Source organism: Ursus americanus, chromosome X, assembly GCF_024610735.1.
Source record: "Ursus americanus isolate L20-20 chromosome X, mUrsAme1.1.p, whole genome shotgun sequence".
Taxonomy (NCBI): domain Eukaryota; kingdom Metazoa; phylum Chordata; class Mammalia; order Carnivora; family Ursidae; genus Ursus; species Ursus americanus.
Genome location: NC_142164.1, coordinates 3,424,205 through 3,444,590, shown reverse-complemented (window position 1 = coordinate 3,444,590; position 20,386 = coordinate 3,424,205).

Below are 20,386 nucleotides of genomic sequence, written 5' to 3'. Positions count from 1 at the left end.
TAAACAATGGAAGAAGTCAGAGATGGGGCCAATCCGTTTGCACAGTTTAGAGTTCCTGCTCTATGTCTGTGATTCTCTCTGCATGCACTTCTCAGTGTGTTGGTGACAACCTCTGGCTTCCCTGTCTCCTGATAACAAAATGGCCACAGCCATTCTGGAGCTTCATGTGTACACCAGATAGTCATCCAACCGCTCAACAAACCCCCGTTACATACCCACCCATGAAACAATCACTTTGGCCAGGCAGTGCCAAGCATTGGTGGGTTTATGCCTGGACAAGTGCCCAGTCCCAAACCAACCACTTGGTTAACTTAGGCCACTCAGTGACCAACCCTGAGGAAGGGGTTAGATGCTGGTGAGGCTCCCAGCATGTTCACTGCAGGGCTCAACAGATTTGTTAAGTGAAAATGGCAATATGCAGTGTATACACACGTGTAGATATGGATATGAATGTAGATAGGGATAGAGACATATGAATACAGGGATGGGAGTCATGCACTTTGGAGCGTGGAACCAATGTCAGTGTCAGGACAGGCAGGACCTGGTGTGGGGCCATCCTCCGGAGGACCTTACGGTTGCATGAAGACTGGGCCCCCTAGTAAGTGGCAAGATACCAGAAGAGTCCCTCTGTACCAGATTTTGTCAATTCTGCCTCAGGAAGAAAGCTGAAATAGTTGGAGAGTCATCAAAATCTTTCTCCCATCTGTATCTGTGGCTTTCTGTTTCCAGGACTCGCAGTCTGCTCTGAAGCCCTAAAAATCCCTTCTCTCCACCCCTCCCCACCCTACCACTCCCCACTGCATCTGTGGTTCTTTATAAACACAGGTACCCGGGGACAGCATGCTTTATGACTGCATACAACCAAAGCAGCAGTGCAGCTGGATGTGCTCTTTGGGGGTATGGCACCTGGGGTTTTCCTGCTTAACCAGGTTTCACAGAACGTAGCAATTGCAGTCATTCAGCTAGGATCCCACTTAACACATGTCGCACAGACAACAGTGGCACGAGGCAGCCTGGCACCTGGGTCTGGGAACACTGGCCAGTGCTCAGCTGTGTGATTTCTGCCATTATCAGCGATGTTGTCGGGTTTACCTCTGGCCTGTTAATGTGCGTGAAAACAGAACAAAAGTAGAGTAGAAATAATCTGATTTTTCTCAGCTATATGTAACTATGGAAATACTTGTTTTAAAGAAATGTGTATATTGCATAGCCTGATGTTATTGCTTTAAAAATATTCACAATTGGGGCACCTGGGTGGCACAGCGGTTAAGCATCTGCCTTCGGCTCAGGGCGTGATCCCGGCATTATGGGATCGAGCCCCACATCGGGCTCCTCCGCTATGAGCCTGCTTCTTCCTCTCCCACTCCCCCTGCTTGTGTTCCCTCTCTCGCTGGCTGTCTCTATCTCTGTTGAATAAATAAATAAAATCTTTAAAAAAAAATAAAAATATTCACAATAGAAAATGAAAATATTTGAGGCCTGTGAGAAATGAGCCCTCTCCTCCCCTCCCCTCCCCCCTCCCTTCCCCTCCCTTCCCCTCCCCCCTCCCCTTCTCCTCTCCTCTCCTCTCCTCTCCTCTCCTCTCCTCTCCTCTCCTCTCCTCTCCCCTCCCCTCCCCTCCCCCCCCATCCCCTCCCCTCTCCTCTCCTCTCCTCTCCTCAGTAGTAGCATGGAGCCCAGTGTGGTGCTTGAACTCATAGCCCTGAGATCAAGACCTGAGCTGAGATACAGAGTCCAACACTTAACCAACTGAGCCACCCGGGTGCCCCTCCAGTAGTATTTCTGCTACTTCTACTTGGAAATGTAGTCCTCTGCCTCCACTCTTTGCTCAGTCCTCCCTCCTGACCCATTTTGGACCAACTAGAATTGGGATTGAAAGTTGAATGGGAAATGAATAGAAAGCTCAGTAAAATGAAATAAGCAAGAGAAGTTAAACCAGTTTTTCCAACTGATGCGGCAGAGGGTCTGGTGGAAATTGCCATGTGTGGTAGGCAGAACTCTAAGGTGCCCCCAAGAGTCCCACTGCCTCGTATACATGCCTTGTATCCTGTCTGCCTCTTGACTATGGATGGAACCTGTGAATGTGATGGGATAGTAGCTCTTTGGATTAGATTACTCCATGAATTTGCTCAGGCCACCATAACCAAGTACCACAAGACTGTGTGGCTTAAACAACAAAAACATGTTGCACAGCTCTTCTGGAGGCTGGAAGTCTAAGATCCGGCAAAAGTCTAAGTCTAAGATCTTTGGCAAAACCAAAGAACCTTGGCTTATAGATGGCCGTCTTCTCCCTGTATCATCACATGCTCTTCCCTCTGTGTGCCTGTGTCCTAATCTTTTCTTGTAAGGACATGAGTCATAATGGATTGGAGTTCACCCCAATAACCTCATTTTAACTAATTACCTCTTTAAAGACTGTATCTCTAAATATGTTCACGTTCTGAAGTACTGGGGGTTAGGACTTCAACATAGGGATTGAGGGGAAAGTGACACAATTCAGTCCCATAATATTACATTATGTAGTCTGCTAAGCAGAATAATGACTCCCCAAAGATGATCACGTCTTAATCCTGGGAACCTGTGAAAAAGGAATTAAAGGTACAGATAGGCTGAAGTTTGCTATTTAGCTGACTTTAAGAGGGGGAGAGTATCCTGTATTATCCAGATGGGCTCAATATTATCACAGGGGTTTTGGGGTGGAGTAAAAAAATAGCACTCCAAAGATGTACTCACCAATTTCTAGATCCTGTGAATATTACTTTGTATGTCAAGAGTGGATATCACCTTATATGGAGAAAGATGTGATTAAATTAAGGATCTTGAGAGGGGAGTTTACCTGGATTGTCTTGGTAGGTCATCTTTGATAATCCCTCATAATCTAAATGCAATCACATATATATCCTTATAAGTCGGAGGCAGAGGGAGTTTGAAACAGATCCACACAGAGGAGAAGGCCGTGTGAAAACAGATGCAGAGACTGGAGTCATGTGGCCACAAGCCAAGGAAGCCCGGGGCCAGCAGAAACTGGAAGAAACAGGAGAAAATCCTCCCCGAGAGCCTATGGAGGGAGTGTGGCTGTGCCCACACCTTGATTTTGGATTTCTAACTTCCAGTTGGAACCCCATGATTGCAGTTCCTTGGATAGGTCACTGGCTTCTCTAAACACCAAGAACCCAACAGTGTGCTTAAGAGAGTTCCAGGGGAAGCTTTATGATTTGGTTCTCAACTGGCCTGACCCCCACCCCTGATTTCTGCCCGGGTGAGCGCTAGTGGTCTATGCATTTCAATGCAGGTAAGCATCACGTCAACCAATTTTGCTGACACTCTGTATACCTGGTCCTGCCCTGTGCCTGCCACAGAATAGGTATCCGGTGCATGTTTTGAGTGAATGAATGTCATGCCATATTATGTCCCTTTTTAGAATTCTTTCTACTGAGTTTGATAGTAACATATGCTTTCTGTTTCCTTGAGTCCCTGAGGCAGCTGGGCCGCAATGGAGAGGGAGTCCACTGGGGGGATAGGGGCAGCCCTGCTCACCCCACACTAGTGGCAGGGAAACCTTCAGACTTCGACCCCATATCTGCCTTTAACACAATGTTTTCTACAGAATGCACATTATTCATACTTTATATCATTCGAACACATGGTTCTTTATCAGAAATAGATGTAGTTTTCTTTCTAGAAGGTACGCGTTCTTTCTGTTAATACGGTGGGTTTTAAAAATTTAATTTGTAGCAGTTCCATAATAACAAGTTATGATTTTTATGTTGTTGTTATCTGTTTCATTTAGCTTTGATTTTACTACAAATAATCCATTTCTTACTTATAATAACTTTCAGATAACTTCATGATTATCTCCAGTCCAGGAAGTTTAGCACAGACCACTAACCGGAAACAATAAATGATTTAATTGTCACATTGAACTCAAGGAGCAAGCTTCCTGAACTGTGATCACATGTTAAAATGCACATAATTCCTTTAACAAAATAAGCATCAGTATGTTGAATATTTAATTATTTTCATTATGAATATGCAATGTGGGTTTTGGTGCTTAAAGAGATCTTCTCTGCATCAAGCTTCAACTTCTTTGGTGTAAAGTCATTATTTTTCATATTTTAAAAAATTTTTCTGGGTTTTCTGAGAATCTGTCAGACTGTATGTACCTTGTAAACTAGCTCAATGTGTGTGTTGAACTTCTTGTTCCAAAATCTGTGAGTTGTAAAAGTTCTTAAATGAAAACTGTAGCATGTTAAAATTTTTTTAATAGACTTTATTTTTTTAGAGAAATTTTAAGTAAACAGCAAAACTGAGTGGAAAGTATAGAGAGTTCCCATGTATCCTCTTAATTCCCTCTTCCCACAGCCTCCCCTGCCATCAGTATCTCAAACCATAGTGGTACATTCATTTATAAGCAATGAACCAACACTGACACATCATCATCACCCAAAGTCCATAGTTCACATTAGGCTTCACTCTTGGTAGAATGCATTCTATGGGTTTGGACAAAAATGTAATGACGTGTATCATACAGAATAGTTTCACTATCTTAAAACCACCTCTGTACTCTACATAGTCATCCTTCTTCCACCCCAACCCCTGGCAACCACTGATCTTTTTACTGTCTCCATAGTTTTGCCTTTTACAGGATGACACAGAGTTGGAATCATACAGTATTTTCAGATTGACTTATTTCATTTAATAATATGCATTGAAGTTTCCTCCATGTCCTTTCATGGCTTGATAGCTCATTTTCAAATTTTTATTTGTATTTTTTCCTCGTGTTTGTTATTTATTTATTTAATTTTTATTGAAGTATAATTAACATACAGTGTTATGTTAGTTTCAGGTGTACAATATAGTGTGACTCAACAATTCTATACATTTCTCAGTGCTCATCACGATAAGTGTACTCCTAATCCCATTCATCTATTTTACCCATCCCCCACCTACCTCCCCTCTGGCAACCACCTGTTTGTTCTCTGTATTTAAGTGTATTGTTTCGTTTGTTTCTTTTTTCTTTGTTCATTTGTTTCTTAAATTGCGCACATGAGTGAAATCATATGATATTTGTATTTCTCTATCTGACTTCTTTCATTTAGCATTATACCCTCTAGGTCCATCCATGTTGGAAATGGCAAGATCTCATTCTTTTTTGTAACTGAGTAATATTCCATTGTGTGTGTGTGTGTGTGTGTGTGTGTGTGTGTATACCACATCTTCTTTATTCATTCATCTATGGGTGAACACTGGGCTGCTTCCCAAGTAATTGTAAATAATGCTATAATAAACATAAAGGTGCATATATGTTTTTGTTTTCTTTGGGTCAATACCCAGTGGTGGAATTACTGGATTATATGGTAATTCTATTTTTCATATTTTAAGGAACCCCTATACTGTTTTCCACAGTGGCTGCACCAATTTGCATTCCCACAGTGCATGAGGGTTCCTTTTTCTCTACAGCCTTGCCAACACTTGTTATTTCTTGTGTTTATGATTCTAGCCATTCTGACAGGTGTGAGTTGATATCTCTTTGTGGTTTTGATTTGCATTTCCTTGATGATTAGTAATGTTGAGCATCTTTTCATATGTCCGTTGGCCATCTGTATATCCTCTTAGGAAAAAATGTCTATTCAGGTCCTCTGCCTATTTTTTAATTGGATTATTTCTTTTATTATTTTTTTTTTTTTGGTGTTGAGTTGTTTAAGTTCTTTATATATTTTGGACACTAACCCTTAATGAGATAAGTCATTTGCAGATATTTTCTCCCATTCCTTAGGTTGCCTTTTTGTTTTGTTGATGGTTTCCTTCACTGTGCAAAAGCTTTGTATTTTGGTGAAGTCCCAATAGTTTCGTTTTGTTTTTGTTTCCCTTGCCTGAGGAGACCTATCTAGAAAATGTTGCTACAGCTGATATCTTCTAGGATTTTTATGGTTTCAGGTCTCAAATTTAGGTCTTTAATCCATTTTGAGTTTATTTTTGTGTATGGTATAATAAAGTGGTCCAGTTTCATTCTTTCACATGTAGCTGTCCAGTTTTCCCAACACCATTTGTTGAAGAGACTGTCTTTTCCCATTGTATATTCTTGCCTCCTTTGTAATGGATTAATTGGCCATGGATAGATTTCTGTTCCATGGATCTATTCTTTCTCATCGATCTTTGTGTCTCTTTTTGTGCCAATACCGTATTGCTTTGATTACTACAGCTTTGTGGTATATCTTGAAATCTGAGATTGTGATGCCTCCAGCATTGTTCTTGTTTCTCAAGATTGCTTTGGCTCATTGGGATCTTTTGTGGCTACATACACATTTTAGTATTATTTGGTTCAGTTGAGTGAAAAATGCTGTTGGTATTTTGATAGGATTGCATTGAATCTGTAGATTGCTTTGGGTAGTATGGACATTTTAACAATATTGGTTCTTCCAGTCCATGAGCATGGAGTATCTTTCCATTTCTTTGTGTCATCTTCAATTTCTTTCATCAGTATTTTTATAGTTTTTGAAGTATAGGTCTTTCACCTCCTTGCTTAAATTTATTCCTAGGTATTTTATTGTTTTTGGTATAATTACAAATGGGATTGTTTTCTTAATTTCTCTTTCTGATACTTTATTATTAGTGTATAGAAGTGCAACAGATTTCTGTATATTAATTTTATGTCCTGCGACTTTAGTGAATTCTTTCTTCAGTTCTCGTAGGTTTTGGTTTTCTATATACGGTATCACGTTACCTGCAAATAGTGAAAATTTTACTACTTCCTTACCATTTTGGATGCCTTTTATTCTTTTTGTTGTTTGATTGCTGAGGCTAGGACTTCCAGTACTATGTTGAATAAAAGTGGTGAGAGTGGACATCCCTGTCTTGTTCCTGATCTTAGAGGAAAAGCTCTCAGTTTTTCCCCATTGGGTATGATGTTAGCTGTGGGTTTTTCATATGTGGCCTTTATTATGTTGACGAAGTACAAGATCCATTCATGATAAAAACTCTCAACAAAGTAGGTTTAGAGGGATAGCTCATTTTTAAAAATGCTAAATAACATTCCCTTGTCTGGATGTGCCAGTTTGTCCATTTACATATTGCTTGCAAGTTTTAGCAATTATGAGTAAATGCAGGTTTTATGTTGACATAAGTTTTCAGCTCGTTTGGGTAAATACCAAGGAGTATGATTGCTGTATGGTATGGTAAGAGTATGTTGAGCTTTGTAAGAAACTGCCAAACTGTCTTCCGAAGTGGCTGCACCATTTTGCCTTCCCATCAGCATTCCCACCAGTGGTTCCTGTTGCTCCACATCCTTGCCAGCATTTGGTGTTGTTAGTGTTTGGGATTTGGGCCATTCTATTAGGTGTGTAGGGTGTGTCTCACTGTTTTTATTTGCAGTTCCCTAATGATATGTGATTTTGAGCTTTTTATGTATTTATTTCCATTTGTATATCTTATTTGGTGACGTGTTAAAGCACATATTTGTAATAAATATTTTAATAAAGATAAAAAACCTGACAAACTTTTCAAATGTTTTTAAAAGTCATTTGTTCACTTGGCTGCTGCTTCCCATTACCAGAAATAAGAAACGTTTCATAGAATCTAAAGTCTATATATAAATATAGAACATATAATCATATAAATCAAGAATGCCCATTTTGGGGGAAGCACATTGGTCAAGGAGACAGAAGGTCTGGTTTCTGGTTTTTTCTTGCCACTAAACATGTCATCTTAGGCAAGTCAATTCCCTTTCTGAATCTCAGTGTCTTCTATAAAGTAAGGGGAATGGCTAAGATGATTTCTAAAGTTCTAGCAGCTCTGGCTTTCTTTTATTTTTGTATTTTATGTTGGTCACTAGAATGGCCCATGCCAGTATACAGACATCTGAGCCCTTTGATTGCCTCGTGGTAAATTTCATATTATCATCTTGAAAATTTTCCATATTTCTTTCTGTAATGAAATGAAGGGCTTTGAGCGAGGCTGAAACCTAGCAACCAGCTCTCCTGAAATATCTTGTTGAATGTGTTGTACGCAGGGTGTATCAGAGGAGAGCGTATACAGCAAAAATGGTAACCACGCTTCAGCATTAATTTCATTTGGTGACTCACCCACTCTGTCATCTGAAGATGGCATTGATCTAAATTGTGACCTTTTCTTCTAACTCATATCATTAGAATAATGCCAGTAAAAGGGCAGTGACTCACCGCTGGAGCAGATTCTTCTTGAGAAAATTAGCAGAGCTTTGTCATGGAAATCTTGGTCAAAGGGTCTTTTATTAACTTCACCTGGTGAGCAAGCCCATTTTTTTGCCCAGCCAGTTAAGGGCCTCTTCTATAATATGCTCTGTGGATTCAATCTAGCCCGACCATGTTATTTTGTTGATTCTTTTCCCTTCTAGCAGTACTTCAGGCTTTGAATGCACAAAATAAATTTTCCACTGAATCAGTTGTTAATCACCATTGCCTCTATAATTTGAAAGGGCTTAGGAGGCCTGTTTTGCAGTCTGGAATAGTTTTCATACATTGTTTGTGGACCCAAATCCCCCTGTTGATATATATTAATTGTATAACTGCACTGTCTTGTAGAAGCGGATTCTTGGAGTGACAGGGGTGTTGAAATTATTGTTTCCCAGTTGCCAAATGAGCACATCAGGGCGAAGAAAAATCCAGGAGTTTTTGGTATTAAGAATAAGGCCTAGTAATTAGACACAGCTTGCTTATTAATTCAACATATCCTGGTCTTATTAAATTATATGTCACTTATGTTTAATCCACACTTCTCTAGCCTACCAAATTCTGGAAGACGCTGGGTGTACCTGCTTGTATTCCTTCTGTAAAATACTAACATAAAATTACATGTACTTGAAAACTTGATAAATACCTCCTGAAGCTGGAAGCAACCATCTCACAGTTGTCTAGTTTAACTAGTCATTGTTTGTTTGAGGCCCAGAAAGGGGAAGTAGCTTGCTGAAGGTCACACAGCAAGTCTTGGAAAAGCTGAGACACACCCTCAGTTCTCCAGTTTCTAGGCTGGTCCCCTTGGTATCTCAGTAGCCCCTCATCATCAGAGTTCCTGGGGATAGTGTTGAGTGTTCAAGAGTGTTAAAAGATATTCTGTGCCAATTGCTTAAGAACTATACAGTATATTTAGAAACATTGCTTTCCCAAATGGTACCAGTATGTAAGCTCTAGGATTTAAAGGGAGGTAAATTAAGATATTTTTTTAAATTTCCTTCTGTGGGCCCTCTTGGTCTTCAGAGGACAAGATGCTTTTAGATTCATGTTGTGCTTACAAGTCAGCAAGATTGATTTCCACAAGAGACAGGAGAAATTTAGCATCTTCATGTATGGACTTCTGTTTTGGCATAAAGTACTAAGAGTAGCAGAAATAAAAGCACTACTAATGTGTAATTATTGGATTGGATCCTTCTGGTGAATAAGAAGCCAATTATCAGGTTCTGGAGGTAATATTAGCTTTTTTTAATTTCTGGGTTAGGTTACTAGTTAGTGTTTAGTCATCGTTTTTATAAATTCATTTCTCTAGTAGATATGGATTTTCTTCTCTCTGCAAGTTTACATACTTTCACAAGAAGCCTGCCTGAACCAAAAGTAAATAACTGAGTTTATGTTTCGGAATAGTTTTAAATGAATTTTAAGAAAACTTAGGGCAATTCAATAATTGGCTGAATCATCAAGCTCAAGTTGAGCTTCAGAGGCTATAAATAGCAATATTTACTGGTTTCAAATATCCGTGGGGAAGAGCCAGTAAGATTGGGTTCTGTCAGTCACATCCCAGTCTGTGTAATTCTTGTGTTCATTTTTCTGAAGGCTAATGCTATAGGGATCATGTGGAGCATCTTCTTGTTCATTTATCCAGCTATTACCCCATTAAATATTTAGTGAATATTTTCTTTCTTTTTTTTATAATTTTTTATTTTGTTATGTTAGTCACCGTACAGTACATCCCTGGTTTCTGATGCAAAGTTCGATGATTCATTAGTTGTGTATAACACCCAGTGCACCATGCAATACGTGCCCTCCTTACTACCCATCACTGGTCTATCCCATTCCCCCGCCCCTCTCCCCTCTGAATCCCTCAGTTTGTTTCTCAGAGTCCATAGTCTCTCATGCGTCATTCCCCCTTCTGATTACCCCCTTTCTTTATCCCTTTCTTCCCCTACTGATCTTCCTAGTTCTTATGTTCCATAGATGAGAGAAATCATATGATAATTGTCTTTCTCTGCTTGACTTGTTTCACTTAGCATTATCTCCTCCAGTGCCGTCCATGTTGCAGCAAATGTTGAGAAATCGTTCTTTCTGATGGCTAATAGTCCATTGTATATATGGACCACAACTTCTTAATCCAGTCATCTGTTGAAGGGCATCTCGGCTCCTTCCACGATTTAGCTATTGTGGACAAAGCTGCTATGAACATTGGGGTGCATATGGCCCTTCTCTTCACTACATCTGTATCTTTGGGGTAAATACCCAGTAGTGCAATGGCTGGGTCATAGGGTAGCTCTATTTTTAGCTTTTTAAGGGACCTCCACACTGTTTTCCAAAGTGGCTGTAGCAACTTGCATTCCCACCAACAGTGTAAGAGGGATCCCCTTTCTATGTGCCAAATCCAAGGGGGACAGAGAGGCATGAAGGGCATGGTGCCTGCATACAGATAGATCCCAGACTGGAGAGGGGAAATAGCAAGTAAGTAGGGACACCCCCTTTTTGGAGGTGCTCCAGTAGATGTCAGCTAGCGTTATGCTGGAGGTGCACAGGAGCCACCTCCCCCCTGACCCCCGGGTCAGAGAAGGTCACTAAAAGCTTCTCAGGTGAGATGACGCCTAACTGTGTGTGGAAAGCAAAGGTTTTGACGGGGCAGTGGGGTAGGCCTGGGGTTGGGAGTAGGGATGCCAGGTTCTGGGCAGAGCAGCACATGTGATATCAGGGTGCGAGAGGATAAGAGGATCTGGGGGTGGGGAGGCGGCAGGCTCAGGACAAAGAGGGCCTTGTGAGCACTATGCTTGGCCAAAAGAAAAGCATGTGTCAAGGCCCAGAGGTGGAAGGGAGTTCAGTAGGGCCCGAGCAGAGCTGTAGAGCTTCAAAGGCAGAGAGTAGAAGGAGAAGCACAGGGCTAAAGGTCAGAAGATTGGGCAACAGAGGGCTAGCAAAAGGTTTTCGGTAGGAGAAGGATACGATCAAACCCGTGCTGTTAGAAAGTTCCCTTGTCGGGTCGCCTGGGTGGCACAGCGGTTAAGCGTCTGCCTTTGGCTCAGGGTGTGATCCCGGCGTTATGGGATTGAGCCCCACATCAGGCTCCGGCTCCTCTGCTAGGAGCCTGCTTCTTCCTCTCCCACTCCCCCTGCTTGTGTTCCCTCTCTTGCTGGCTGTCTCTATCTCTGTCGAATAAATAAATAAAATCTTAAAAAAAAAAAAAGAAAGTTCCCTTGTCAACAGTGGGAAGAAGTGACAGGATACACCCTTGTGCAAGTCTCTTTGGGTACAAGGGAAACCATAAAAAAAAAAAACTTCCCCCTCCCAGCTGGGGAGTAGCTGGTTGGATTATGACTTACACAGTGGCAAAAGTTAATGAACCAGCTCTACGTGTATCAACACGTAGATAATAACAGAAAACAATAAGGCATATTGTTTATGGATTCACAAGTACATGAAAATACTCAGAGTGCATGGAAGAGCACACACATACCTCAGGGTATTTGATGCCTCCATAGGAGGAGCAAGGGCTCACCTCCAGCTGTTTGTAAGGCTTTATTTATTTAAAAAACATTATCTGAAGCAAGTATGGTAAAATGTTAATACCAGTTAAATCTGGGTAGTGGGGACATATGTGCATATTATACCTTTTGTGCACTTTTTAGTATTTTTCAAATATTTCAAAAAAAATTTTAAGTAAAAAAAAGATATTGTATCAATTTGTGTACTCTTGGCAGCAAGTAAGAGAATAGAATTAAATTTTAAAAAATAAACTAATCTGTGCATCACTTTAAAAAAAAAAAAAGAGGCCTAAAGTAGGTTTTTTATTCTCCCATCAAGGGTTGGTAAACTCGAGTCTGTTGTGGGCCATATCTGGCCTGTTACAGCTCACAAGCTGAGAATGTTTTTTACATTTTTATTTTTTATTTAATTTATTTTATTTTATTTTTTGTAAATGTAATACTAAATATTTATTATTACTATTATTATTATTATTATTATTATTATTATTATTATTATGTTCAGTTAGCCAACATATACTATGTGTTTTTTACATTTTTAAGTGGTTGAAAAATATCAAAACAAGAATATTCCAGGGGCGCCTGGGTGGCTCAGTCGGTTAAGCATCTGCCTTCGGCTAGGGTCTGGTCTGAGGGTCCTGGGATCAAACTCTGTGTTAGGCTCCCTGCTCAGCAGGGAGTGCTTCTCCCTCTCCCCTTGCCCTCCCCCCTTGCTCATGTTCTCACTTGCTCTCTCTGTCTCAAATGAATAAATCAAAAATCTTTAAGAAAGAAGAATATTCTGGGATATTTGAAAATTATATGAATTTCCAACTTCAGTGTCTGTAAATAAAGTTTTATTGGCAGACAGCCACGCCCTTTCATCTAAGTATTGGCTATGGCTATTCTTGCACCACAAGGGGAGAGGTGAGTTGAGACAAAGATGGACCACAAAGCTTAAACCATCTACTGTCTGGCCTTTCAAGAAAGAGTTTGCTGTTTCCTGCCATTTAACAAAAGAGCCCAAGGCTAAGTGGTTCCAGGATTGGTTAATTCAGTAGCATGATGATGTTGGGACTCCAAGTCGTTCTCTATGTGCATGGCTGCCATATCCCTGCCACATCTATGGCTGCCATTGCTCCAAACATTATGTATCATATGACAAAGTTCAAAGGTTGTTGTGGGATAGGAGGACTTGCCTCATGTCTCTCCCTTTTTTTTTCTTTCTGTGTGTGTGTGTGTGTGTGTGTGTGCGCACATGTGTATCACTTTTTAACAGAATGGCTATCCTTTCCCAGATAGTATAAACTTGAAAACGGAAAAATTGGATTGGAAGGGACAAGAGGGAAGACCACTGTTTTGGAAAGACATGAAGTAACAGGAACTTGGATCAGGGGCATTGCATGGAGTGGAGGTGGTTGGATTCTGGGTATATTTTGAAAGACGGGCCAATGGACTGGTTGTTGGAGGAAAGAGTTGAATCAAGCAGGACTCCAAGGTTTCTAGCTTGGACAACTGGGTGTCGGTCATTCCAGGAGATGGGGGCAGACGGTTTTGGTGTATAGGTGAGGGTCAAGTCTCAATGTCCTTGCTGTTTTGCCATTTTTCCAAGTTGTAAGAGGTGAGAAAATAAAGCAAGAGCAGTGTTTTTGCTTAAAAGACCAAAACTCAAAAGTGTTATTTTTCTACTCTGAATAAAGAGAGTTGCAAGTTTACAAAGTGCCTTTATACCCACTTTTTCATTTGACCCTCAACTCCAAAAATCCGAATGACAGGAATCTTCCTCATTTTACACAAGACAAAACTGGGATGCAGAGACGGGAAGTCCAAAGGCTGGAATAGAAGATGTGTCCTTTCCTAGGTCAGAAGGGAGCTGTTAAAACTGACCTTATCTTTCCTGGGTGACATATTTGCTTTTGTTTACCTTTGACGTACAACTGGCTAAGACTCCCCTCTGTTCTTTCCTTCTTTAATATTACACACAAACATCATTTTGTATTTTAAAATATCTTCCTATTATTTTAACATTTTCATAACAAAAAAACCAGACAGTAATTTGTGTTGTTTGCTTATTTTTAGATGATCACATGTAAGTGTTTTGAATCATCTCTAAAAGCTTATTTCCACAGCACATAACGAAATTAATTAAATTGCCTTTTGAAGCGGGGCTGCTTTGTTTCCCACTGAAATGATGACTCATGAGGTCTGATTGAGTCTCATTTATATTCCTCCTTCAGCAAGTAATTTACATGTGAGTTATATAGAAAGGAAGAGGAAGAAAAAACAAGGAAAACAAACACAAACAGAACTATCCCTTGCTTACCTCTTTGACAAGTTATCAGTTATCCTGGATGTGGAGTTACATAGGTAAAAGCTGCCACACTTTGTTGGTACCAGACATTCCTATCAACAGCAGCATTGATAACTGACAGCTACGTGTCCTGGGTTGTGTAATTGGGGTAGGGAAGGTAGAGTTTAGCCCAATATAAGGGAACATTTTCTGATCCACTGAGATGCCCAGCATTGGTACCTTCTGGGTTGGGTGGCAGTGAGCTTCTTGATTCATGGATATGAGAAGAGAAGGCTGCTTGGTGGGAGGTGTGGGGGTAGAGGAGTTTTTATTTAACAGCCAATCTGAACCATGGGAGACTGGGGCAAGGTAGATTTGAGTGGTGTGTTGTGGCATGATGATGGAACATATCTTGAAGTAAATGCTTATTTTGGCAGTCCCTTTTTATTTTATCATTAGAAATTTTCAGCAGTTGGAAACATAGCACTTAGCACATGACAGGCATATGATGGACATTTGCTGAATGCTCACCTACAGGGATTGAGAAGAGTAGGAATGGTTGAATGAATGGGCTCATGCATGACCAAGTATGGAGGAAGGAACTGCAATAGGAAGGATTTGAGATGCCTTTATGTGGACTTCAAAGATTGGCTTTGAACTAAAGGGAACTTGGAGCCTGCATTCTGTGTGAACATTGTGGCTTAGCCACAAACCTGTGTTCTATGAGTTATGGGCCAAATGAGCATTTCACCTGGTGGTTCTTCTGGTGGGAGATTGTCCAAACAGCCTTTTTGGGTTTTTTTGTTTGTTTTTCCAGAAAGCCAGCCAAGTTGGTCCATTGAAATATATTGCTATTCCCCTCCTAGCTATCCCACCACCCTCAAGGCCCCCCCACCAACACACAGATTGGATTTTAATGCCAATAGCTGAAATGCAGCCAGTTGATTTTCTTGCTTTTTGTTGAGACATACTTTGTTCCTTACTCCACTGAATTTGCTAGCAATTTTGCTGATAGAAAGGGAAGGAGGACCTGCAGAGAATGTGGACAGGTGGCTTATAGAGGTGGTACAGGTTGTTCAATTTGTTTTATAAAACAACAGGCAATAACAAACTACTACTTAGAGATGTATTTCTCCTTGATTTTCATAAGTACAGGGGTGGATAGTGCCCAGGGACTGAAGCTAGATGAAGATGATTTGGGTCCATTTTAATGTTTTCCATTCTCAAGAGATGAGTCTCATGGAAAAGCAATAACATTAGGGAAAGTATATTATGAGTTTTGAGGGACGCTTTTGCTAATTCCCATAATCAGTCCGTACCTTTATGTTCTCATAAGTGAGTGGAGACAACACCCGCCCATTGTATGGCTTTGTGCAAAGGCCAGGCAGATGAGACCTGTTGTTTTGTGTGCTGCACGGTTGAATTCAAGGTGCCCTTATTTCGATTATTACTCCTATTTGCTGATTAATGGTGCTTATTTTAAAACTGATTCTGGAGGAAGCACCCAAACAAAATAACAGTCCACTCCCATTGTTAGCATGGTCTGCTTTGTGAAATCACAGATTCTACTCAAAGGCTACATTCCACAGAAAATAACTGCAATTTAAACATATGAGCCTCTAATGGAACCACCTTCCAGTCTGCACCCATTTCATCCCTCTTCCAACCACAACACAATGACCTCCCGAGCTGTTTGCTAACAACATTTATTAACCGCAGCCTGGAGACAGACAAATCCAAGTCAGAGCACTTCACCAGGCCCAGTACTCACATGATGAGCAGAAAGTTTTCTCTTATAATTTCCATTGGTCACTGCTCAAGCAGACTCTGAAAGAAACCCAATGTTTTTATACCTCCAGAAGACATTTCTTCCCAAGAGAGTGTTCAGATCTTTCCTCCCCCATCAGTGTTTTCCGGCTGACGCCTCCCTGTTTGCCATGCACATATTTCCTTCTACACAGCTGCTGAGTCCAAGGGGCTCTGCATTGGTCTTCACCTAGAGAGCTCGAGCAGTGAAACTCACTGCCACTGCAGGCCAAGTCAGGATATATAACTGCTACCAAATATTGGGGATTAGCAACAAAAGTTCCAGAAAGACCTTATCTTTCAAAGTCCAATATGCTTTCTTTCCAACATACCTACAAACTGTAAATAAAAAAATTATCCATAATATAATAACTATCCCCTCATTATTCCTTAATCTTTTATTTATCTCCCTTATTATGAATTGGGGAATATGCTAAAAAAGAAGATATTATTGCTCTTTCTGTCTCTATAACAAACAACAGTAATTATCTGGTGGAATGCATCCCCCTTCTCTACAGGGAATGACTATTTGCTTCAGGACTGAACAAAATGAGAAATTATGTCATCACTGAATCTACTTTTAAAATTAATATGAAGCTCTTGTCATAAAAATATGGATCTTCCCAACAGGGAAAACTGTGACTAATATCAACTGAATCAGAAATATGAAAGTGTCAGGCTGTCATTTACCTGAGCAGTTTGCTTTGGTTCTGTACAAGGGAGCCTTGGAGGCAATTGGCAATTGCAAAAAGAAACACAAAGACAAACAAGACCAAAAATCAAAAACCAAGAAGAGTTGCCACCCAAATTTTTAGTAGCTATCCATATTTTCATTGATTTCTTATCTGAGTATGGAACCAACAAAGCTGCAGAAGAGATCATAGAATCTTAGAACTCAATGAGTCTAGAAGTTTCTTAATGTTTTTTTTCTTTTTAAAAAACAGAACATCTTTTCCTACTAAAATTTAACGTGGAAGGCCATCAAGGGAAATGTCTGTGAGCACAGCAGTCCTGGTTGAAGTGCATGCATGTGTGCATGTGCACATGTATGTGCGTGCACATGGACGGGGGGCTGAGGGATGTTCTCTCACATCCACTGCACCCATGTGTGGCCCCTAAACACCTTTCCAGGAAACTCATGGCCTTGAGGAGTTTGGAAACAAGACCAGTCCATCCTACACTCCTCTGGTGATAAAGGGCTCAGAGTCTCAGAACTGGACCTGAGGCAGGTCTGAGGTCACCCAGGCAAACCAGAACCATTGGAGAGCTGAGTCCTACAAGCCAGGCCTATGCACCCCATGTGGGGAGCCTGAGCTGAGTTGTGGAAATCTCCTAACACTAACCTTTTTTCTTGGCCCCTTTGCCTGAGGAAAATTTACCTGGCTACTAAAGAGTATTGCTATCATTAGCCAGCTCCACATTTCAGTTGTTAAGAAACTTCCTAGCTCTGATGTTAATGTGGATCCAGTCAGAACTGAGTTCTAGGCATGAAAAATCTGTGCTCCTTTTGCCCTTGATTAATTTAGCGACATTCTAGAAAGGAAGCTTAGAGACTTGAAACATCCTTTCTCGTTAATAATATACTTTTCCTTTTGGTAATATAAACATATTTCAAGAACTGATTAAAATGTCCCAACTTTTTGTCAGTAAGGAAAGAGCATTTATAACTCAACCTTGTCATATGTTCTTGTCCCAAGTGCTTGTCATCTCGATTAAATTGCTCATAACTGTCTGCAATGTTGAAACTTTGGCGGAGTTTGGCAGCCATATTTCAGAGCCTGATCTGATCTATTTGCATGAGTAGTGGTAAAGGAGTTGGCTTGGATACTGGATCATGTGCTATTCGTAGTGCATTTCTGAGACATTATTAATCAAATTTAGTTGATCTCTGCTTCAACTCAAGTGCTTGGCCTGCCGTCATTTAATTGGTGAAACCTGGGACAGAACTGATGTTCAGGTTAAATTTGTGGGTCAGTCAGGATTAATAACATCCCTCCAGTTCAGTTCTCTTGCTAAGAGCCACTGAATAGGTAATGTGCAATGGCCTCGCCTCAAGTCTGGATTTATTCCAGAGCAAAGTGCCCGGGTCTGGGCCAGAAGCACAGTGGACTCACCCCACACGATCCACAGTGCCCTCGCTCCTCCCAGGACAGCCTCACAGAGTCCTAATGGGGCCCAACCCATACACACCAGCTTACTTGGCTGTGGGTGAGCAGTGTATTCACTTTCATTCAGCAAACCACACTGAGTGTGTGTGGTTCAGCAGGCCCTGTATGTGACAACAGGAATGCGGAGACACGTAAGACATGATGTCCCCTGAGCATAATTGGGGGTGAGACGACGGAGGCATAGACAGGCAGGTCAATACCATTTAGAAAGTGCACCAAAGGAGGTTTGGACAGGGTGCTTTCAGTCCGTGAAAAGGAAGCAACTAACTCAGGCTGGACAGTGAGAACAGCACCATCAGGGACTAGGGGAAGCTTCCGGGAGGACATGCTTGAGCTGTCTTTTATAAAAATGAAAACATATCATTTTTTCCCTATGATCAGTGGATATGTATTTGTTGTAGGAAACAATTACCACTTCCATAAACAACAATAAAAATCACTGTAATAGCACCACCAGAGATAAGCACTGCTTATATTTCAAGTATATCCTTACAGTCTATCATCTTTGTTTATACACAAATGCTTTAAAAATGTTCTCAAATAGTGAGCAGCTGATTTGTTACTTCCTTTTTAAAAAAAGCCTAACAATACACAATGAATATTTTTTCATGTCACTAAATATTCTTTTCCATAATATTGCATTGCATGGGGTACCCTAATTTACTTAATTCTTTATTATGGAAATTTAAGTTGTTGCAAAATTTTCACTATTATTAACTGATGAAATCCTTACACTTAAATCTTTTTACACATCTGTAATTATTTCCTTAGGACAGATCCCTAGAATGAAAATCGCTGGGTCAGAGGTTATGCACATTTGAAGCTAAATACCAACCAGTGTCCAAGACAGCCCCAATGGTCCTTGCTGCCTGATACTCATTCACACCTTTGTGTGGTCCCCTCTCATAAGAAATAGGGCCGTCTTGTAAGACCAATGGGGTATTGCAGAAGTGACAGGTATGTACTTCTTTTTAAAAAGTTAAATAAAATTTTAATATCTTTTTCCTTTCTTGTAGCTGTATTGAGACATAATTAACAAATAAAAACTGTATATTTAAGGTGTACAATTGGATGCTTTGATATATGTATACATTGTGTGTATCATTGTGTGATCACCAAAATCAAGCTGATTAACACTTCCATCACTTTACATAGTGTGTGCATCTATGTGGGTATGTGTGCGTGCATGCATGCACCTGTGTGTGTGTGTGTGTGTGTGTGTGTGTGTGGTGAGTCATTTAAGATCTACCCTGTTAGCAAATTCCAAATATACAATGAAGTATTGTTAACTCTAGTCACACTGCTGTGTATTAGCTCTCCAGAACTGTTCATCTTACATAAACTGAAATTTTGTATCCTTTGACTATCACCTCCACTTTCTCCCAACCCCCAGCCCCTGGCAACCACCATTTTACTGTCTGCTTCTATAAATTTAACTATTTTAGATTCTACATGTAAACGAGATCATGCATTACTTGTCTTTCTGTGTCTGTATTATTTCACTTGGTATAATGTCCTCCAGGTTCATCCATGTTGTTACAAATGGCAGGATTTCCTTCCTCTTGAAGGCTGCATGATATTCCACTGTATATATAAGGTGTGTACTCCTGAGACTAGGTCATAAACAACATTGCCACTCTGCCCTTTTGGGTTACTTGTTCTGGGGAAAGCCTACACTGTGTCATGAAGCCACACAAGCAGAACTATGGGGGCCCATATGGCATAGAACTGAGGCCTCCTGCCAACCACCAGCACCAACTTGCCAGCCATGTGAGTGAATCACCTTGGAAGCAGGTCCTCCAGTCTCATAACCCTTAAGATGACTGTAGTCCCTGCAGACATCTTGACAAAGAAACCTTGAGCCAGAAACACCCAGGTGAGCCACTCCCAAATTCCTGACCCACAAAAACTATGAGACAATCAATAATTATTGTTTCTGTAAACTGGTGAGTTTGGGAGTAATTTGTTACGCAGCAATAGATAGCTAATGCAGTATATTATCGCTTTTGCTGTATTTTTTAAATTCCCTTGATTTTTTAGTGAGGTTTATGGGTTTGTTTTTTTGAAATCCTTTTGACCATTTTATTTTCCTTCTCTAATTAATGTTCTTTGAATCGTATGTTTAGGTTGTTGGGTTTTTTTCTATTTATTTTAAGATCTATATTAAGGATATTAATTGTTTGCCTGTCATAAACCTAATATTTCCCCTCAGCGTTCATTTTCCTGAATTGAGATACAAAGGCACAAGGCAAGATTGGATGGTGGGGAGAGGCCATGAGATGGCAGGCAGAGGAGCATCATGGGACACGTGGGGAAATTATAGGAGGTAGATGAGAACAATGAGGGAGACAGGAGTGTCAGAAAACTAGACCAGTGCTTCTCAAACTAAGTGTTCATGACAATCACATGGAAATCTGCTTAAAAAAGCCAATTCAGTAG